Genomic DNA, 23,616 nt, shown 5'->3' on the forward strand with positions numbered 1-23,616 from the left:
AAAAGTGAGGTTCAACTCTGTGAGTTGAATGCACAGAACAGAAAGAAGTTTCACAGAATGCTTCTGTGTAGTTTTTATTTGAAGATATTCCTTTTTCCAATATTTGCCCCTTAGCGCTCTGAATGTCCACTTGCAGTTTCTACAGAAAGAGGGTTTCAGAACTGCTCAATCAAAAGTAAGATTCAACTCTGTGAGTTGAATGCACAGAACAGAAAGAAGTTTCACAGAATGCTTCTGTATAGTTATTTGATGACATAACTTTTTCCACTATAGGTTGCTTAGCAATCTCAATGTCCACTAGCAGTTTCTACAGAGAGAGTGTTTCAGAACCGCTCAATCAAAAGTCAGGTTCCACACTGTTAGTTGAATGCACAGATCAGAAAGAACTTTCGCGGAATGCTTCTGTGTAGTTTTTATTTGGAGATATTCCTTTTTCCTCTATAGGCCTCTTAGCACTCCGAATGTCCACTTGCACTTTCTACACAAAGGGTGTTTCAAAACTTCTCAATCAAAAGTACGTTTCACCTCTGTTAGTTGATTGCACAGATCATACTGAAGTTTCACAGAATGCTTCTGTGAAGTTTTTATTTGAAGATATTCCTTATTCCAATGTAGGCTACTTAGAGTTCCGAATGTCAACTTGCTGTTTCTACAGAAAGAGTGTTTCAGAACTGCTCAATCAAAAGTAAGGTTCAACTCCATTAGTTGAATGCACAGAACAGAAGGAAGTTTCACAGGATGCATCTCTGTAGTTTTTATTTGAAGATATTCTTTTTTCCGCTATAGGCCCCTTAGCGCTCTGAATGTCCACTTGCAGTTTCTACAGAAAGAGTGTTTCAGAACTGCGTAACCAAAAGTAAGGCTCATCTCTGTTAGTTGAATTCACACAACTGAAAGAAGTCTCACAGAATGCTTCTGTGCAGTTTTTATATGAAGATATTTTTTTTTTCCACTATAGGCCCCTTAGCGCTGGTTATGTCCACTTTCCGTTTCTACAGAAAGAGTGTTTCAGAACTGCTCCATCAAAAGTAAGCTTGAACTCTGTTAGTTGAACGCACAGATCAGAAAGAAGTTTCACAAAATGCTTCTCTGTAGTTTTTATTTGAAGATATTACATTTTCCCACTATAGGCCACTTAGCGCTCCGAATGACCACTTGCACTTTCTGCAGGAAGAGTGATTGAGAACTGCTGAATCAAAAGTAAGGTTCAACTCTGTTAATTGAATGCACAGAACAGAAAGAAGTTTCACAGAATTATTCTGTGAAGTTTTTATTTGAAGATATTCGTTTTTCCACTATAGGCCCCTTAGAGCTCCCAATATCCACTTGCAGTTTCTACAGAAAGAGTGTTTCAGAACTGCTCAATCAAAAGTAAAGTTCTGCTCTGTTAGTTGAATGCACAGAACAGAAAGAAATTTCACAGAATGCTTCTGTGTAGTTTTTATTTGAAGATATTCGTTTCTCCACTGTAGGCACTTTAGCGCTCCGATTGTCCACTTGCAGTTACTACAGAAAGAGTGTTTCAGAGCTGCTCAATCAAAAGTACGGTTCAACTCTGTTACTTGAATGCACAGATCAGAAAGTAGTTTCACAGAATGCTTCTGTGTAGTTTTCCTTTGAAGATATTCGTTTTTCCACTCTAGGCCCCTTAGCGCTCCGAATGCCACAGCAGTTTCTGCAGAAAGAGTGTTTCAGAACTGGTCAATTAAAAGTAAGTTTCATCTCTGTCAATTGAAAGCACAGATCAGAAAGAAGCTTCCCAGAATGCTTCTGTGTAGTTTTTATTTGAAGATATACCTTTTTCCGTTATTGGCCCCTTGCGCTCGAAATGTCCACTTGCCGTTTCTACAGAAAGAGTGTTTAAGAACTTCTCAATCAAAAGTCGGGTTCAACTCTGTTAGTTGAATGCACACAACAGAAAGAAGGTTCACAGTATGCTTCTGTGTAGTTTTTATTTGAAGATATTCGTTTATCCCCTATAGGCCCCTTAGCGCTCTGAATGACCACTAGCAGTTTCTACAGAAAGAGTGTTTCAGAACTGCTGTATCAAAAGGAAGGTTCTACTCTGTTAGTTCAATGCACAGAACAGAAAGAAGGTCCAAAGATTGCTTCTTTGTAGTTTTTATTTGAAGATAATCCTTTTTCCACTATACACCTTAGCGCTCCGAATTTCCCCTTGCAGTTTCTACAGAAAGAGGATTTCAGATCTACTCAATCAGAAGTAAGGTTCAACTATGTTAGTTGAATGCACAGAACAGAAAGAAGTTTCACAGAATGCTTCTGGGTAATTTTTATTTAAAGATATTCCTCTTTCCACTATACGCCCCTTAGCGCTCAGAATGTCCACTTGCAGTTTCCACAGAAGGAGTGTTTCAGAACTGCTCAATCAAAAGTGAGGTTCAACTCTGTGAGTTGAATGCACAGAACAGAAAGAAGTTTCACAGAATGCTTCTGTGTAGTTTTTATTTGAAGATATTCCTTTTTCCAATATTTGCCCCTTAGCGCTCTGAATGTCCACTTGCAGTTTCTACAGAAAGAGGGTTTCAGAACTGCTCAATCAAAAGTAAGATTCAACTCTGTGAGTTGAATGCACAGAACAGAAAGAAGTTTCACAGAATGCTTCTGTATAGTTATTTGATGACATAACTTTTTCCACTATAGGTTGCTTAGCAATCTCAATGTCCACTAGCAGTTTCTACAGAGAGAGTGTTTCAGAACCGCTCAATCAAAAGTCAGGTTCCACACTGTTAGTTGAATGCACAGATCAGAAAGAACTTTCGCGGAATGCTTCTGTGTAGTTTTTATTTGGAGATATTCCTTTTTCCTCCATAGGCCTCTTAGCACTCCAAATGTCCACTTGCACTTTCTACACAAAGGGTGTTTCAAAACTTCTCAATCAAAAGTACGTTTCACCTCTGTTAGTTGATTGCACAGATCATACTGAAGTTTCACAGAATGCTTCTGTGAAGTTTTTATTTGAAGATATTCCTTATTCCAATGTAGGCTACTTAGAGTTCCGAATGTCAACTTGCTGTTTCTACAGAAAGAGTGTTTCAGAACTGCTCAATCAAAAGTAAGGTTCAACTCCATTAGTTGAATGCACAGAACAGAAGGAAGTTTCACAGGATGCATCTCTGTAGTTTTTATTTGAAGATATTCTTTTTTCCGCTATAGGCCCCTTAGCGCTCTGAATGTCCACTTTCCGTTTCTACAGAAAGAGTGTTTCAGAACTGCGTAACCAAAAGTAAGTCTCATCTCTGTTAGTTGAATTCACACAACTGAAAGAAGTCTCACAGAATGCTTCTGTGCAGTTTTTATATGAAGATATTTTTTTTTTCCACTATAGGCACCTTAACGCTGGTTATGTCCACTTTCCGTTTCTACAGAAAGAGTGTTTCAGAACTGCTCCATCAAAAGTAAGCTTGAACTCTGTTAGTTGAACGCACAGATCAGAAAGAAGTTTCACAAAATGCTTCTCTGTAGTTCTTATTTGAAGATATTACATTTTCCCACTATAGGCCACTTAGCGCTCCGAATGACCACTTGCACTTTCTGCAGGAAGAGTGATTCAGAACTGCTGAATCAAAAGTAAGGTTCAACTCTGTTAATTGAATGCACAGAACAGAAAGAAGTTTCACAGAATTATTCTGTGAAGTTTTTATTTGAAGATATTCGTTTTTCCACTCTAGGCCCCTTAGAGCTCCCAATATCCACTTGCAGTTTCTACAGAAAGAGTGTTTCAGAACTGCTCAATCAAAAGTAAAGTTCTGCTCTGTTAGTTGAATGCACAGAAGAGAAAGAAATTTCACAGAATGCTTCTGTGTAGTTTTTATTTGAAGATATTCGTTTCTCCACTGTAGGCACTTTAGCGCTCCGATTGTCCACTTGCAGTTACTACAGAAAGAGTGTTTCAGAGCTGCTCAATCAAAAGTACGGTTCAACTCTGTTACTTGAATGCACAGATCAGAAAGTAGTTTCACAGAATGCTTCTGTGTAGTTTTCCTTTGAAGATATTCGTTTTTCCACTCTAGGCCCCTTAGCGCTCCGAATGCCACAGCAGTTTCTGCAGAAAGAGTGTTTCAGAACTGGTCAATTAAAAGTAAGTTTCATCTCTGTCAATTGAAAGCACAGATCAGAAAGAAGCTTCCCAGAATGCTTCTGTGTAGTTTTTATTTGAAGATATACCTTTTTCCGTTATTGGCCCCTTGCGCTCGAAATGTCCACTTGCCGTTTCTACAGAAAGAGTGTTTAAGAACTTCTCAATCAAAAGTCGGGTTCAACTCTGTTAGTTGAATGCACACAACAGAAAGAAGGTTCACAGTATGCTTCTGTGTAGTTTTTATTTGAAGATATTCGTCTATCCCCTATAGGCCCCTTAGCGCTCTGAATGACCACTAGCAGTTTCTACAGAAAGAGTGTTTCAGAACTGCTGTATCAAAAGGAAGGTTCTACTCTGTTAGTTCAATGCACAGAACAGAAAGAAGTTCCAAAGATTGCTTCTTTGTAGTTTTTATTTGAAGATAATCCTTTTTCCACTATACACCTTAGCGCTCCGAATTTCCACTTGCAGTTTCTACAGAAAGAGGATTTCAGATCTACTCAATCAGAAGTAAGGTTCAACTATGTTAGTTGAATGCACAGAACAGAAAGAAGTTTCACAGAATGCTTCTGGGTAATTTTCATTTAAAGATATTCCTCTTTCCACTATACGCCCCTTAGCGCTCAGAATGTCCACTTGCAGTTTCCACAGAAAGAGTGTTTCAGAACTGCTCAATCAAAAGTGAGGTTCAACTCTGTGAGTTGAATGCACAGAACAGAAAGAAGTTTCACAGAATGCTTCTGTGTAGTTTTTATTTGAAGATATTCCTTTTTCCAATATTTGCCCCTTAGCGCTCTGAATGTCCACTTGCAGTTTCTACAGAAAGAGGGTTTCAGAACTGCTCAATCAAAAGTAAGATTCAACTTGAATGCACAGAACAGAAAGAAGTTTCACAGAATGCTTCTGTATAGTTATTTGATGACATAACTTTTTCCACTATAGGTTGCTTAGCAATCTCAATGTCCACTAGCAGTTTCTACAGAGAGAGTGTTTCAGAACCGCTCAATCAAAAGTCAGGTTCCACACTGTTAGTTGAATGCACAGATCAGAAAGAACTTTCGCAGAATGCTTCTGTGTAGTTTTTATTTGGAGATATTCCTTTTTCCTCCATAGGCCTCTTAGCACTCCGAATGTCCACTTGCACTTTCTACACAAAGGGTGTTTCAAAACTTCTCAATCAAAAGTACGTTTCACCTCTGTTAGTTGATTGCACAGATCATACTGAAGTTTCACAGAATGCTTCTGTGAAGTTTTTATTTGAAGATATTCCTTATTCCAATGCAGGCTACTTAGAGTTCCGAATGTCAACTTGCTGTTTCTACAGAAAGAGTGTTTCAGAACTGCGTAACCAAAAGTAAGGCTCATCTCTGTTAGTTGAATTCACACAACTGAAAGAAGTCTCACAGAATGCTTCTGTGCAGTTTTTATATGAAGATATTTTTTTTTTCCACTATAGGCCCCTTAGCGCTGGTTATGTCCACTTTCCGTTTCTACAGAAAGAGTGTTTCAGAACTGCTCCATCAAAAGTAAGCTTGAACTCTGTTAGTTGAACGCACAGATCAGAAAGAAGTTTCACAAAATGCTTCTCTGTAGTTTTTATTTGAAGATATTACATTTTCCCACTATAGGCCACTTAGCGCTCCGAATGACCACTTGCACTTTCTGCAGGAAGAGTGATTCAGAACTGCTGAATCAAAAGTAAGGTTCAACTCTGTTAATTGAATGCACAGAACAGAAAGAAGTTTCACAGAATTATTCTGTGAAGTTTTTATTTGAAGATATTCGTTTTTCCACTATAGGCCCCTTAGAGCTCCCAATATCCACTTGCAGTTTCTACAGAAAGAGTGTTTCAGAACTGCTCAATCAAAAGTAAAGTTCTGCTCTGTTAGTTGAATGCACAGAAGAGAAAGAAATTTCACAGAATGCTGCTGTGTAGTTTTTATTTGAAGATATTCGTTTCTCCACTGTAGGCACTTTAGCGCTCCGATTGTCCACTTGCAGTTACTACAGAAAGAGTGTTTCAGAGCTGCTCAATCAAAAGTAAGGTTCAACTCTGTTACTTGAATGCACAGATCAGAAAGTAGTTTCACAGAATGCTTCTGTGTAGTTTTCCTTTGAAGATATTCGTTTTTCCACTCTAGGCCCCTTAGCGCTCTGAATGCCACAGCAGTTTCTGCAGAAAGAGTGTTTCAGAACTGGTCAATTAAAAGTAAGTTTCATCTCTGTCAATTGAAAGCACAGATCAGAAAGAAGCTTCCCAGAATGCTTCTGTGTAGTTTTTATTTGAAGATATACCTTTTTCCGTTATTGGCCCCTTGCGCTCGAAATGTCCACTTGCCGTTTCTACAGAAAGAGTGTTTAAGAACTTCTCAATCAAAAGTCGGGTTCAACTCTGTTAGTTGAATGCACACAACAGAAAGAAGGTTCACAGTATGCTTCTGTGTAGTTTTTATTTGAAGATATTCGTTTATCCCCTATAGGCCCCTTAGCGCTCTGAATGACCACTAGCAGTTTCTACAGAAAGAGTGTTTCAGAACTGCTGTATCAAAAGGAAGGTTCTACTCTGTTAGTTCAATGCACAGAACAGAAAGAAGTTCCAAAGATTGCTTCTTTGTAGTTTTTATTTGAAGATAATCCTTTTTCCACTATACACCTTAGCGCTCCGAATTTCCACTTGCAGTTTCTACAGAAAGAGGATTTCATATCTACTCAATCAGAAGTAAGGTTCAACTATGTTAGTTGAATGCACAGAACAGAAAGAAGTTTCACAGAATGCTTCTGGGTAATTTTTATTTAAAGATATTCCTCTTTCCACTATACGCCCCTTAGCGCTCAGAATGTCCACTTGCAGTTTCCACAGAAAGAGTGTTTCAGAACTGCTCAATCAAAAGTGAGGTTCAACTCTGTGAGTTGAATGCACAGAACAGAAAGAAGTTTCACAGAATGCTTCTGTGTAGTTTTTATTTGAAGATATTCCTTTTTCCAATATTTGCCCCTTAGCGCTCTGAATGTCCACTTGCAGTTTCTACAGAAAGAGGGTTTCAGAACTGCTCAATCAAAAGTAAGATTCAACTCTGTGAGTTGAATGCACAGAACAGAAAGAAGTTTCACAGAATGCTTCTGTATAGTTATTTGATGACATAACTTTTTCCACTATAGGTTGCTTAGCAATCTCAATGTCCACTAGCAGTTTCTACAGAGAGAGTGTTTCAGAACCGCTCAATCAAAAGTCAGGTTCCACACTGTTAGTTGAATGCACAGATCAGAAAGAACTTTCGCAGAATGCTTCTGTGTAGTTTTTATTTGGAGATATTCCTTTTTCCTCCATAGGCCTCTTAGCACTCCGAATGTCCACTTGCACTTTCTACACAAAGGGTGTTTCAAAACTTCTCAATCAAAAGTACGTTTCACCTCTGTTAGTTGATTGCACAGATCATACTGAAGTTTCACAGAATGCTTCTGTGAAGTTTTTATTTGAAGATATTCCTTATTCCAATGTAGGCTACCTAGAGTTCCGAATGTCAACTTGCTGTTTCTACAGAAAGAGTGTTTCAGAACTGCTCAATCAAAAGTAAGGTTCAACTCCATTAGTTGAATGCACAGAACAGAAGGAAGTTTCACAGGATGCATCTCTGTAGTTTTTATTTGAAGATATTCTTTTTTCCGCTATAGGCCCCTTAGCGCTCTGAATGTCCACTTGCAGTTTCTACAGAAAGAGTGTTTCAGAACTGCGTAACCAAAAGTAAGGCTCATCTCTGTTAGTTGAATTCACACAACTGAAAGAAGTCTCACAGAATGCTTCTGTGCAGTTTTTATATGAAGATATTTTTTTTTTCCACTATAGGCCCCTTAGCGCTGGTTATGTCCACTTTCCGTTTCTACAGAAAGAGTGTTTCAGAACTGCTCCATCAAAAGTAAGCTTGAACTCTGTTAGTTGAACGCACAGATCAGAAAGAAGTTTCACAAAATGCTTCTCTGTAGTTCTTATTTGAAGATATTACATTTTCCCACTATAGGCCACTTAGCGCTCCGAATGACCACTTGCACTTTCTGCAGGAAGAGTGATTCAGAACTGCTGAATCAAAAGTAAGGTTCAACTCTGTTAATTGAATGCACAGAACAGAAAGAAGTTTCACAGAAGTATTCTGTGAAGTTTTTATTTGAAGATATTCGTTTTTCCACTCTAGGCCCCTTAGAGCTCCAAATATCCACTTGCAGTTTCTACAGAAAGAGTGTTTCAGAACTGCTCAATCAAAAGTAAAGTTCTGCTCTGTTAGTTGAATGCACAGAACAGAAAGAAATTTCACAGAATGCTTCTGTGTAGTTTTTATTTGAAGATATTCGTTTCTCCACTGTAGGCACTTTAGCGCTCCGATTGTCCACTTGCAGTTACTACAGAAAGAGTGTTTCAGAGCTGCTCAATCAAAAGTAAGGTTCAACTCTGTTACTTGAATGCACAGATCAGAAAGTAGTTTCACAGAATGCTTCTGTGTAGTTTTCCTTTGAAGATATTCGTTTTTCCACTCTAGGCCCCTTAGCGCTCCGAATGCCACAGCAGTTTCTGCAGAAAGAGTGTTTCAGAACTGGTCAATTAAAAGTAAGTTTCATCTCTGTCAATTGAAAGCACAGATCAGAAAGAAGCTTCCCAGAATGCTTCTGTGTAGTTTTTATTTGAAGATATACCTTTTTCCGTTATTGGCCCCTTGCGCTCGAAATGTCCACTTGCCGTTTCTACAGAAAGAGTGTTTAAGAACTTCTCAATCAAAAGTCGGGTTCAACTCTGTTAGTTGAATGCACACAACAGAAAGAAGGTTCACAGTATGCTTCTGTGTAGTTTTTATTTGAAGATATTCGTTTATCCCCTATAGGCCCCTTAGCGCTCTGAATGACCACTAGCAGTTTCTACAGAAAGAGTGTTTCAGAACTGCTGTATCAAAAGGAAGGTTCTACTCTGTTAGTTCAATGCACAGAACAGAAAGAAGTTCCAAAGATTGCTTCTTTGTAGTTTTTATTTGAAGATAATCCTTTTTCCACTATACACCTTAGCGCTCCGAATTTCCACTTGCAGTTTCTACAGAAAGAGGATTTCAGATCTACTCAATCAGAAGTAAGGTTCAACTATGTTAGTTGAATGCACAGAACAGAAAGAAGTTTCACAGAATGCTTCTGGGTAATTTTTATTTAAAGATATTCCTCTTTCCACTATACGCCCCTTAGCGCTCAGAATGTCCACTTGCAGTTTCCACAGAAAGAGTGTTTCAGAACTGCTCAATCAAAAGTGAGGTTCAACTCTGTGAGTTGAATGCACAGAACAGAAAGAAGTTTCACAGAATGCTTCTGTGTAGTTTTTATTTGAAGATATTCCTTTTTCCAATATTTGCCCCTTAGCGCTCTGAATGTCCACTTGCAGTTTCTACAGAAAGAGGGTTTCAGAACCGCTCAATCAAAAGTCAGGTTCCACACTGTTAGTGGAATGCACAGATCAGAAAGAAATTTGCAGAATGCTTCTGTGTAGTTTTTATTTGGAGATATTCCTTTTTCCTCTATAGGCCTCTTAGCACTCCGAATGTCCACTTGCACTTTCTACACAAAGGGTGTTTCAAAACTTCTCAAGCAAAATTACGTTTCACTTCTGTTAGTTGATTGCACAGATCATACTGAAGTTTCACAGAATGCTTCTGTGAAGTTTTTATTTGAAGATATTCCTTATTCCAATGTAGGCTACTTAGAGTTCCGAATGTCAACTTGCTGTTTCTACAGAAAGAGTGTTTCAGAACTGCTCAATCAAAAGTAAGGTTCAACTCCATTAGTTGAATGCACAGAACAGAAGGAAGTTTCACAGGATGCATCTCTGTAGTTTTTATTTGAAGATATTCTTTTTTCCGCTATAGGCCCCTTAGCGCTCTGAATGTCCACTTGCAGTTTCTACAGAAAGAGGGTTTCAGAACTGCTCAATCAAAAGTAAGATTCAACTTGAATTCACAGAACAGAAAGAAGTTTCACAGAATGCTTCTGTATAGTTATTTGATGACATAACTTTTTCCACTATAGGTTGCTTAGCAATCTCAATGTCCACTAGCAGTTTCTACAGAGAGAGTGTTTCAGAACCGCTCAATCAAAAGTCAGGTTCCACACTGTTAGTTGAATGCACAGATCAGAAAGAACTTTCGCAGAATGCTTCTGTGTAGTTTTTATTTGGAGATATTCCTTTTTCCTCCATAGGCCTCTTAGCACTCCGAATGTCCACTTGCACTTTCTACACAAAGGGTGTTTCAAAACTTCTCAATCAAAAGTACGTTTCACCTCTGTTAGTTGATTGCACAGATCATACTGAAGTTTCACAGAATGCTTCTGTGAAGTTTTTATTTGAAGATATTCCTTATTCCAATGCAGGCTACTTACAGTTCCGAATGTCAACTTGCTGTTTCTACAGAAAGAGTGTTTCAGAACTGCGTAACCAAAAGTAAGGCTCATCTCTGTTAGTTGAATTCACACAACTGAAAGAAGTCTCACAGAATGCTTCTGTGCAGTTTTTATATGAAGATATTTTTTTTTTCCACTATAGGCCCCTTAGCGCTGGTTATGTCCACTTTCCGTTTCTACAGAAAGAGTGTTTCAGAACTGCTCCATCAAAAGTAAGCTTGAACTCTGTTAGTTGAACGCACAGATCAGAAAGAAGTTTCACAAAATGCTTCTCTGTAGTTTTTATTTGAAGATATTACATTTTCCCACTATAGGCCACTTAGCGCTCCGAATGACCACTTGCACTTTCTGCAGGAAGAGTGATTGAGAACTGCTGAATCAAAAGTAAGGTTCAACTCTGTGAGTTGAATGCACAGAACAGAAAGAAGTTTCACAGAATGCTTCTGTGTAGTTTTTATTTGAAGATATTCCTTTTTCCAATATTTGCCCCTTAGCGCTCTGAATGTCCACTTGCAGTTTCTACAGAAAGAGGGTTTCAGAACTGCTCAATCAAAAGTAAGATTCAACTTGAATTCACAGAACAGAAAGAAGTTTCACAGAATGCTTCTGTATAGTTATTTGATGACATAACTTTTTCCACTATAGGTTGCTTAGCAATCTCAATGTCCACTAGCAGTTTCTACAGAGAGAGTGTTTCAGAACCGCTCAATCAAAAGTCAGGTTCCACACTGTTAGTTGAATGCACAGATCAGAAAGAACTTTCGCAGAATGCTTCTGAGTAGTTTTTATTTGGAGATATTCCTTTTTCCTCCATAGGCCTCTTAGCACTCCGAATGTCCACTTGCACTTTCTACACAAAGGGTGTTTCAAAACTTCTCAATCAAAAGTACGTTTCACCTCTGTTAGTTGATTGCACAGATCATACTGAAGTTTCACAGAATGCTTCTGTGAAGTTTTTATTTGAAGATATTCCTTATTCCAATGCAGGCTACTTAGAGTTCCGAATGTCAACTTGCTGTTTCTACAGAAAGAGTGTTTCAGAACTGCGTAACCAAAAGTAAGGCTCATCTCTGTTAGTTGAATTCACACAACTGAAAGAAGTCTCACAGAATGCTTCTGTGCAGTTTTTATATGAAGATATTTTTTTTTTCCACTATAGGCCCCTTAGCGCTGGTTATGTCCACTTTCCGTTTCTACAGAAAGAGTGTTTCAGAACTGCTCCATCAAAAGTAAGCTTGAACTCTGTTAGTTGAACGCACAGATCAGAAAGAAGTTTCACAAAATGCTTCTCTGTAGTTTTTATTTGAAGATATTACATTTTCCCACTATAGGCCACTTAGCGCTCCGAATGACCACTTGCACTTTCTGCAGGAAGAGTGATTGAGAACTGCTGAATCAAAAGTAAGGTTCAACTCTGTTAATTGAATGCACAGAACAGAAAGAAGTTTCACAGAATTATTCTGTGAAGTTTTTATTTGAAGATATTCGTTTTTCCACTATAGGCCCGTTAGAGCTCCCAATATCCACTTGCAGTTTCTACAGAAAGAGTGTTTCAGAACTGCTCAATCAAAAGTAAAGTTCTGCTCTGTTAGTTGAATGCACAGAAGAGAAAGAAATTTCACAGAATGCTGCTGTGTAGTTTTTATTTGAAGATATTCGTTTCTCCACTGTAGGCACTTTAGCGCTCCGATTGTCCACTTGCAGTTACTACAGAAAGAGTGTTTCAGAGCTGCTCAATCAAAAGTAAGGTTCAACTCTGTTACTTGAATGCACAGATCAGAAAGTAGTTTCACAGAATGCTTCTGTGTAGTTTTCCTTTGAAGATATTCGTTTTTCCACTCTAGGCCCCTTAGCGCTCCGAATGCCACAGCAGTTTCTGCAGAAAGAGTGTTTCAGAACTGGTCAATTAAAAGTAAGTTTCATCTCTGTCAATTGAAAGCACAGATCAGAAAGAAGCTTCCCAGAATGCTTCTGTGTAGTTTTTATTTGAAGATATACCTTTTTCCGTTATTGGCCCCTTGCGCTCGAAATGTCCACTTGCCGTTTCTACAGAAAGAGTGTTTAAGAACTTCTCAATCAAAAGTCGGGTTCAACTCTGTTAGTTGAATGCACACAACAGAAAGAAGGTTCACAGTATGCTTCTGTGTAGTTTTTATTTGAAGATATTCGTTTATCCCCTATAGGCCCCTTAGCGCTCTGAATGACCACTAGCAGTTTCTACAGAAAGAGTGTTTCAGAACTGCTGTATCAAAAGGAAGGTTCTACTCTGTTAGTTCAATGCACAGAACAGAAAGAAGGTCCAAAGATTGCTTCTTTGTAGTTTTTATTTGAAGATAATCCTTTTTCCACTATACACCTTAGCGCTCCGAATTTCCACTTGCAGTTTCTACAGAAAGAGGATTTCAGATCTACTCAATCAGAAGTAAGGTTCAACTATGTTAGTTGAATGCACAGAACAGAAAGAAGTTTCACAGAATGCTTCTGGGTAATTTTTATTTAAAGATATTCCTCTTTCCACTATACGCCCCTTAGCGCTCAGAATGTCCACTTGCAGTTTCCACAGAAAGAGTGTTTCAGAACTGCTCAATCAAAAGTGAGGTTCAACTCTGTGAGTTGAATGCACAGAACAGAAAGAAGTTTCACAGAATGCTTCTGTGTAGTTTTTATTTGAAGATATTCCTTTTTCCAATATTTGCCCCTTAGCGCTCTGAATGTCCACTTGCAGTTTCTACAGAAAGAGGGTTTCAGAACTGCTCAATCAAAAGTAAGATTCAACTCTGTGAGTTGAATGCACAGAACAGAAAGAAGTTTCACAGAATGCTTCTGTATAGTTATTTGATGACATAACTTTTTCCACTATAGGTTGCTTAGCAATCTCAATGTCCACTAGCAGTTTCTACAGAGAGAGTGTTTCAGAACCGCTCAATCAAAAGTCAGGTTCCACACTGTTAGTTGAATGCACAGATCAGAAAGAACTTTCGCAGAATGCTTCTGTGTAGTTTTTATTTGGAGATATTCCTTTTTCCTCCATAGGCCTCTTAGCACTCCGAATGTCCACTTGCACTTTCTACACAAAGGGTGTTTCAAAACTTCTCAATCAAAAGTACGTTTCACCTCTGTTAGTTGATTGCACAGATCATACTGAAGTTTCACAGAATGCTTCTGTGAAGTTTTTATTTGAAGATATTCCTTATTCCAATGTAGGCTACTTAGAGTTCCGAATGTCAACTTGCTGTTTCTACAGAAAGAGTGTTTCAGAACTGCTCAATCAAAAGTAAGGTTCAACTCCATTAGTTGAATGCACAGAACAGAAGGAAGTTTCACAGGATGCATCTCTGTAGTTTTTATTTGAAGATATTCTTTTTTCCGCTATAGGCCCCTTAGCGCTCTGAATGTCCACTTGCAGTTTCTACAGAAAGAGTGTTTCAGAACTGCGTAACCAAAAGTAAGGCTCATCTCTGTTAGTTGAATTCACACAACTGAAAGAAGTCTCACAGAATGCTTCTGTGCAGTTTTTATATGAAGATATTTTTTTTTTCCACTATAGGCCCCTTAGCGCTGGTTATGTCCACTTTCCGTTTCTACAGAAAGAGTGTTTCAGAACTGCTCCATCAAAAGTAAGCTTGAACTCTGTTAGTTGAACGCACAGATCAGAAAGAAGTTTCACAAAATGCTTCTCTGTAGTTTTTATTTGAAGATATTACATTTTCCCACTATAGGCCACTTAGCGCTCCGAATGACCACTTGCACTTTCTGCAGGAAGAGTGATTCAGAACTGCTGAATCAAAAGTAAGGTTCAACTCTGTTAATTGAATGCACAGAACAGAAAGAAGTTTCACAGAATTATTCTGTGAAGTTTTTATTTGAAGATATTCGTTTTTCCACTATAGGCCCCTTAGAGCTCCCAATATCCACTTGCAGTTTCTACAGAAAGAGTGTTTCAGAACTGCTCAATCAAAAGTAAAGTTCTGCTCTGTTAGTTGAATGCACAGAAGAGAAAGAAATTTCACAGAATGCTTCTGTGTAGTTTTTATTTGAAGATATTCGTTTCTCCACTGTAGGCACTTTAGCGCTCCGATTGTCCACTTGCAGTTACTACAGAAAGAGTGTTTCAGAGCTGCTCAATCAAAAGTAAGGTTCAACTCTGTTACTTGAATGCACAGATCAGAAAGTAGTTTCACAGAATGCTTCTGTGTAGTTTTCCTTTGAAGATATTCGTTTTTCCACTCTAGGCCCCTTAGCGCTCCGAATGCCACAGCAGTTTCTGCAGAAAGAGTGTTTCAGAACTGGTCAATTAAAAGTAAGTTTCATCTCTGTCAATTGAAAGCACAGATCAGAAAGAAGCTTCCCAGAATGCTTCTGTGTAGTTTTTATTTGAAGATATACCTTTTTCCGTTATTGGCCCCTTGCGCTCGAAATGTCCACTTGCCGTTTCTACAGAAAGAGTGTTTAAGAACTTCTCAATCAAAAGTCAGGTTCAACTCTGTTAGTTGAATGCACACAACAGAAAGAAGGTTCACAGTATGCTTCTGTGTAGTTTTTATTTGAAGATATTCGTTTATCCCCTATAGGCCCCTTAGCGCTCTGAATGACCACTAGCAGTTTCTACAGAAAGAGTGTTTCAGAACTGCTGTATCAAAAGGAAGGTTCTACTCTGTTAGTTCAATGCACAGAACAGAAAGAAGGTCCAAAGATTGCTTCTTTGTAGTTTTTATTTGAAGATAATCCTTTTTCCACTATACACCTTAGCGCTCCGAATTTCCACTTGCAGTTTCTACAGAAAGAGGATTTCAGATCTACTCAATCAGAAGTAAGGTTCAACTATGTTAGTTGAATGCACAGAACAGAAAGAAGTTTCACAGAATGCTTCTGGGTAATTTTTATTTAAAGATATTCCTCTTTCCACTATACGCCCCTTAGCGCTCAGAATGTCCACTTGCAGTTTCCACAGAAGGAGTGTTTCAGAACTGCTCAATCAAAAGTGAGGTTCAACTCTGTGAGTTGAATGCACAGAACAGAAAGAAGTTTCACAGAATGCTTCTGTGTAGTTTTTATTTGAAGATATTCCTTTTTCCAATATTTGCCCCTTAGCGCTCTGAATGTCCACTTGCAGTTTCTACAGAAAGAGGGTTTCAGAACTGCTCAATCAAAAGTAAGATTCAACTCTGTGAGTTGAATGCACAGAACAGAAAGAAGTTTCACAGAATGCTTCTGTATAGTTATTTGATGACATAACTTTTTCCACTATAGGTTGCTTAGCAATCTCAATGTCCACTAGCAGTTTCTACAGAGAGAGTGTTTCAGAACCGCTCAATCAAAAGTCAGGTTCCACACTGTTAGTTGAATGCACAGATCAGAAAGAACTTTCGCGGAATGCTTCTGTGTAGTTTTTATTTGGAGATATTCCTTTTTCCTCTATAGGCCTCTTAGCACTCCGAATGTCCACTTGCACTTTCTACACAAAGGGTGTTTCAAAACTTCTCAATCAAAAGTACGTTTCACCTCTGTTAGTTGATTGCACAGATCATACTGAAGTTTCACAGAATGCTTCTGTGAAGTTTTTATTTGAAGATATTCCTTATTCCAATGTAGGCTACTTAGAGTTCCGAATGTCAACTTGCTGTTTCTACAGAAAGAGTGTTTCAGAACTGCTCAATCAAAAGTAAGGTTCAACTCCATTAGTTGAATGCACAGAACAGAAGGAAGTTTCACAGGATGCATCTCTGTAGTTTTTATTTGAAGATATTCTTTTTTCCGCTATAGGCCCCTTAGCGCTCTGAATGTCCACTTGCAGTTTCTACAGAAAGAGTGTTTCAGAACTGCGTAACCAAAAGTAAGGCTCATCTCTGTTAGTTGAATTCACACAACTGAAAGAAGTCTCACAGAATGCTTCTGTGCAGTTTTTATATGAAGATATTTTTTTTTTCCACTATAGGCCCCTTAGCGCTGGTTATGTCCACTTTCCGTTTCTACAGAAAGAGTGTTTCAGAACTGCTCCATCAAAAGTAAGCTTGAACTCTGTTAGTTGAACGCACAGATCAGAAAGAAGTTTCACAAAATGCTTCTCTGTAGTTTTTATTTGAAGATATTACATTTTCCCACTATAGGCCACTTAGCGCTCCGAATGACCACTTGCACTTTCTGCAGGAAGAGTGATTGAGAACTGCTGAATCAAAAGTAAGGTTCAACCCTGTTAATTGAATGCACAGAACAGAAAGAAGTTTCACAGAATTATTCTGTGAAGTTTTTATTTGAAGATATTCGTTTTTCCACTATAGGCCCCTTAGAGCTCCCAATATCCACTTGCAGTTTCTACAGAAAGAGTGTTTCAGAACTGCTCAATCAAAAGTAAAGTTCTGCTCTGTTAGTTGAATGCACAGAACAGAAAGAAATTTCACAGAATGCTTCTGTGTAGTTTTTATTTGAAGATATTCGTTTCTCCACTGTAGGCACTTTAGCGCTCCGATTGTCCACTTGCAGTTACTACAGAAAGAGTGTTTCAGAGCTGCTCAATCAAAAGTACGGTTCAACTCTGTTACTTGAATGCACAGATCAGAAAGTAGTTTCACAGAATGCTTCTGTGTAGTTTTCCTTTGAAGATATTAGTTTTTCCACTCTAGGCCCCTTAGCGCTCCGAATGCCACAGCAGTTTCTGCAGAAAGAGTGTTTCAGAACTGGTCAATTAAAAGTAAGTTTCATCTCTGTCAATTGAAAGCACAGATCAGAAAGAAGCTTCCCAGAATGCTTCTGTGTAGTTTTTATTTGAAGATATACCTTTTTCCGTTATTGGCCCCTTGCGCTCGAAATGTCCACTTGCCGTTTCTACAGAAAGAGTGTTTAAGAACTTCTCAATCAAAAGTCGGGTTCAACTCTGTTAGTTGAATGCACACAACAGAAAGAAGGTTCACAGTATGCTTCTGTGTAGTTTTTATTTGAAGATATTCGTTTATCCCCTATAGGCCCCTTAGCGCTCTGAATGACCACTAGCAGTTTCTACAGAAAGAGTGTTTCAGAACTGCTGTATCAAAAGGAAGGTTCTACTCTGTTAGTTCAATGCACAGAACAGAAAGAAGGTCCAAAGATTGCTTCTTTGTAGTTTTTATTTGAAGATAATCCTTTTTCCACTATACACCTTAGCGCTCCGAATTTCCCCTTGCAGTTTCTACAGAAAGAGGATTTCAGATCTACTCAATCAGAAGTAAGGTTCAACTATGTTAGTTGAATGCACAGAACAGAAAGAAGTTTCACAGAATGCTTCTGGGTAATTTTTATTTAAAGATATTCCTCTTTCCACTATACGCCCCTTAGCGCTCAGAATGTCCACTTGCAGTTTCCACAGAAGGAGTGTTTCAGAACTGCTCAATCAAAAGTGAGGTTCAACTCTGTGAGTTGAATGCACAGAACAGAAAGAAGTTTCACAGAATGCTTCTGTGTAGTTTTTATTTGAAGATATTCCTTTTTCCAATATTTGCCCCTTAGCGCTCTGAATGTCCACTTGCAGTTTCTACAGAAAGAGGGTTTCAGAACTGCTCAATCAAAAGTAAGATTCAACTCTGTGAGTTGAATGCACAGAACAGAAAGAAGTTTCACAGAATGCTTCTGTATAGTTATTTGATGACATAACTTTTTCCACTATAGGTTGCTTAGCAATCTCAATGTCCACTAGCAGTTTCTACAGAGAGAGTGTTTCAGAACCGCTCAATCAAAAGTCAGGTTCCACACTGTTAGTTGAATGCACAGATCAGAAAGAACTTTCGCGGAATGCTTCTGTGTAGTTTTTATTTGGAGATATTCCTTTTTCCTCTATAGGCCTCTTAGCACTCCGAATGTCCACTTGCACTTTCTACACAAAGGGTGTTTCAAAACTTCTCAATCAAAAGTACGTTTCACCTCTGTTAGTTGATTGCACAGATCATACTGAAGTTTCACAGAATGCTTCTGTGAAGTTTTTATTTGAAGATATTCCTTATTCCAATGTAGGCTACTTAGAGTTCCGAATGTCAACTTGCTGTTTCTACAGAAAGAGTGTTTCAGAACTGCTCAATCAAAAGTAAGGTTCAACTCCATTAGTTGAATGCACAGAACAGAAGGAAGTTTCACAGGATGCATCTCTGTAGTTTTTATTTGAAGATATTCTTTTTTCCGCTATAGGCCCCTTAGCGCTCTGAATGTCCACTTGCAGTTTCTACAGAAAGAGTGTTTCAGAACTGCGTAACCAAAAGTAAGTCTCATCTCTGTTAGTTGAATTCACACAACTGAAAGAAGTCTCACAGAATGCTTCTGTGCAGTTTTTATATGAAGATATTTTTTTTTTCCACTATAGGCACCTTAGCGCTGGTTATGTCCACTTTCCGTTTCTACAGAAAGAGTGTTTCAGAACTGCTCCATCAAAAGTAAGCTTGAACTCTGTTAGTTGAACGCACAGATCAGAAAGAAGTTTCACAAAATGCTTCTCTGTAGTTCTTATTTGAAGATATTACATTTTCCCACTATAGGCCACTTAGCGCTCCGAATGACCACTTGCACTTTCTGCAGGAAGAGTGATTCAGAACTGCTGAATCAAAAGTAAGGTTCAACTCTGTTAATTGAATGCACAGAACAGAAAGAAGTTTCACAGAATTATTCTGTGAAGTTTTTATTTGAAGATATTCGTTTTTCCACTCTAGGCCCCTTAGAGCTCCCAATATCCACTTGCAGTTTCTACAGAAAGAGTGTTTCAGAACTGCTCAATCAAAAGTAAAGTTCTGCTCTGTTAGTTGAATGCACAGAAGAGAAAGAAATTTCACAGAATGCTTCTGTGTAGTTTTTATTTGAAGATATTCGTTTCTCCACTGTAGGCACTTTAGCGCTCCGATTGTCCACTTGCAGTTACTACAGAAAGAGTGTTTCAGAGCTGCTCAATCAAAAGTACGGTTCAACTCTGTTACTTGAATGCACAGATCAGAAAGTAGTTTCACAGAATGCTTCTGTGTAGTTTTCCTTTGAAGATATTCGTTTTTCCACTCTAGGCCCCTTAGCGCTCCGAATGCCACAGCAGTTTCTGCAGAAAGAGTGTTTCAGAACTGGTCAATTAAAAGTAAGTTTCATCTCTGTCAATTGAAAGCACAGATCAGAAAGAAGCTTCCCAGAATGCTTCTGTGTAGTTTTTATGTGAAGATATACCTTTTTCCGTTATTGGCCCCTTGCGCTCGAAATGTCCACTTGCCGTTTCTACAGAAAGAGTGTTTAAGAACTTCTCAATCAAAAGTCGGGTTCAACTCTGTTAGTTGAATGCACACAACAGAAAGAAGGTTCACAGTATGCTTCTGTGTAGTTTTTATTTGAAGATATTCGTCTATCCCCTATAGGCCCCTTAGCGCTCTGAATGACCACTAGCAGTTTCTACAGAAAGAGTGTTTCAGAACTGCTGTATCAAAAGGAAGGTTCTACTCTGTTAGTTCAATGCACAGAACAGAAAGAAGTTCCAAAGATTGCTTCTTTGTAGTTTTTATTTGAAGATAATCCTTTTTCCACTATACACCTTAGCGCTCCGAATTTCCACTTGCAGTTTCTACAGAAAGAGGATTTCAGATCTACTCAATCAGAAGTAAGGTTCAACTATGTTAGTTGAATGCACAGAACAGAAAGAAGTTTCACAGAATGCTTCTGGGTAATTTTCATTTAAAGATATTCCTCTTTCCACTATACGCCCCTTAGCGCTCAGAATGTCCACTTGCAGTTTCCACAGAAAGAGTGTTTCAGAACTGCTCAATCAAAAGTGAGGTTCAACTCTGTGAGTTGAATGCACAGAACAGAAAGAAGTTTCACAGAATGCTTCTGTGTAGTTTTTATTTGAAGATATTCCTTTTTCCAATATTTGCCCCTTAGCGCTCTGAATGTCCACTTGCAGTTTCTACAGAAAGAGGGTTTCAGAACTGCTCAATCAAAAGTAAGATTCAACTTGAATGCACAGAACAGAAAGAAGTTTCACAGAATGCTTCTGTATAGTTATTTGATGACATAACTTTTTCCACTATAGGTTGCTTAGCAATCTCAATGTCCACTAGCAGTTTCTACAGAGAGAGTGTTTCAGAACCGCTCAATCAAAAGTCAGGTTCCACACTGTTAGTTGAATGCACAGATCAGAAAGAACTTTCGCAGAATGCTTCTGTGTAGTTTTTATTTGGAGATATTCCTTTTTCCTCCATAGGCCTCTTAGCACTCCGAATGTCCACTTGCACTTTCTACACAAAGGGTGTTTCAAAACTTCTCAATCAAAAGTACGTTTCACCTCTGTTAGTTGATTGCACAGATCATACTGAAGTTTCACAGAATGCTTCTGTGAAGTTTTTATTTGAAGATATTCCTTATTCCAATGCAGGCTACTTAGAGTTCCGAATGTCAACTTGCTGTTTCTACAGAAAGAGTGTTTCAGAACTGCGTAACCAAAAGTAAGGCTCATCTCTGTTAGTTGAATTCACACAACTGAAAGAAGTCTCACAGAATGCTTCTGTGCAGTTTTTATATGAAGATATTTTTTTTTTCCTCTATAGGCCCCTTAGCGCTGGTTATGTCCACTTTCCGTTTCTACAGAAAGAGTGTTTCAGAACTGCTCCATCAAAAGTAAGCTTGAACTCTGTTAGTTGAACGCACAGATCAGAAAGAAGTTTCACAAAATGCTTCTCTGTAGTTTTTATTTGAAGATATTACATTTTCCCACTATAGGCCACTTAGCGCTCCGAATGACCACTTGCACTTTCTGCAGGAAGAGTGATTCAGAACTGCTGAATCAAAAGTAAGGTTCAACTCTGTTAATTGAATGCACAGAACAGAAAGAAGTTTCACAGAATTATTCTGTGAAGTTTTTATTTGAAGATATTCGTTTTTCCACTATAGGCCCCTTAGAGCTCCCAATATCCACTTGCAGTTTCTACAGAAAGAGTGTTTCAGAACTGCTCAATCAAAAGTAAAGTTCTGCTCTGTTAGTTGAATGCACAGAAGAGAAAGAAATTTCACAGAATGCTGCTGTGTAGTTTTTATTTGAAGATATTCGTTTCTCCACTGTAGGCACTTTAGCGCTCCGATTGTCCACTTGCAGTTACTACAGAAAGAGTGTTTCAGAGCTGCTCAATCAAAAGTAAGGTTCAACTCTGTTACTTGAATGCACAGATCAGAAAGTAGTTTCACAGAATGCTTCTGTGTAGTTTTCCTTTGAAGATATTCGTTTTTCCACTCTAGGCCCCTTAGCGCTCCGAATGCCACAGCAGTTTCTGCAGAAAGAGTGTTTCAGAACTGGTCAATTAAAAGTAAGTTTCATCTCTGTCAATTGAAAGCACAGATCAGAAAGAAGCTTCCCAGAATGCTTCTGTGTAGTTTTTATTTGAAGATATACCTTTTTCCGTTATTGGCCCCTTGCGCTCGAAATGTCCACTTGCCGTTTCTACAGAAAGAGTGTTTAAGAACTTCTCAATCAAAAGTCGGGTTCAACTCTGTTAGTTGAATGCACACAACAGAAAGAAGGTTCACAGTATGCTTCTGTGTAGTTTTTATTTGAAGATATTCGTTTATCCCCTATAGGCCCCTTAGCGCTCTGAATGACCACTAGCAGTTTCTACAGAAAGAGTGTTTCAGAACTGCTGTATCAAAAGGAAGGTTCTACTCTGTTAGTTCAATGCACAGAACAGAAAGAAGTTCCAAAGATTGCTTCTTTGTAGTTTTTATTTGAAGATAATCCTTTTTCCACTATACACCTTAGCGCTCCGAATTTCCACTTGCAGTTTCTACAGAAAGAGGATTTCAGATCTACTCAATCAGAAGTAAGGTTCAACTATGTTAGTTGAATGCACAGAACAGAAAGAAGTTTCACAGAATGCTTCTGGGTAATTTTTATTTAAAGATATTCCTCTTTCCACTATACGCCCCTTAGCGCTCAGAATGTCCACTTGCAGTTTCCACAGAAAGAGTGTTTCAGAACTGCTCAATCAAAAGTGAGGTTCAACTCTGTGAGTTGAATGCACAGAACAGAAAGAAGTTTCACAGAATGCTTCTGTGTAGTTTTTATTTGAAGATATTCCTTTTTCCAATATTTGCCCCTTAGCGCTCTGAATGTCCACTTGCAGTTTCTACAGAAAGAGGGTTTCAGAACTGCTCAATCAAAAGTAAGATTCAACTCTGTGAGTTGAATGCACAGAACAGAAAGAAGTTTCACAGAATGCTTCTGTATAGTTATTTGATGACATAACTTTTTCCACTATAGGTTGCTTAGCAATCTCAAAGTCCACTAGCAGTTTCTACAGAGAGAGTGTTTCAGAACCGCTCAATCAAAAGTCAGGTTCCACACTGTTAGTTGAATGCACAGATCAGAAAGAACTTTCGCAGAATGCTTCTGTGTAGTTTTTATTTGGAGATATTCCTTTTTCCTCCATAGGCCTCTTAGCACTCCGAATGTCCACTTGCACTTTCTACACAAAGGGTGTTTCAAAACTTCTCAATCAAAAGTACGTTTCACCTCTGTTAGTTGATTGCACAGATCATACTGAAGTTTCACAGAATGCTTCTGTGAAGTTTTTATTTGAAGATATTCCTTATTCCAATGTAGGCTACTTAGAGTTCCGAATGTCAACTTGCTGTTTCTACAGAAAGAGTGTTTCAGAACTGCTCAATCAAAAGTAAGGTTCAACTCCATTAGTTGAATGCACAGAACAGAAGGAAGTTTCACAGGATGCATCTCTGTAGTTTTTATTTGAAGATATTCTTTTTTCCGCTATAGGCCCCTTAGCGCTCTGAATGTCCACTTGCAGTTTCTACAGAAAGAGTGTTTCAGAACTGCGTAACCAAAAGTAAGGCTCATCTCTGTTAGTTGAATTCACACAACTGAAAGAAGTCTCACAGAATGCTTCTGTGCAGTTTTTATATGAAGATATTTTTTTTTTCCACTATAGGCCCCTTAGCGCTGGTTATGTCCACTTTCCGTTTCTACAGAAAGAGTGTTTCAGAACTGCTCCATCAAAAGTAAGCTTGAACTCTGTTAGTTGAACGCACAGATCAGAAAGAAGTTTCACAAAATGCTTCTCTGTAGTTCTTATTTGAAGATATTACATTTTCCCACTATAGGC

Source organism: Symphalangus syndactylus, chromosome 15 (assembly GCF_028878055.3).
Source record: "Symphalangus syndactylus isolate Jambi chromosome 15, NHGRI_mSymSyn1-v2.1_pri, whole genome shotgun sequence".
Lineage (NCBI taxonomy): Eukaryota > Metazoa > Chordata > Mammalia > Primates > Hylobatidae > Symphalangus > Symphalangus syndactylus.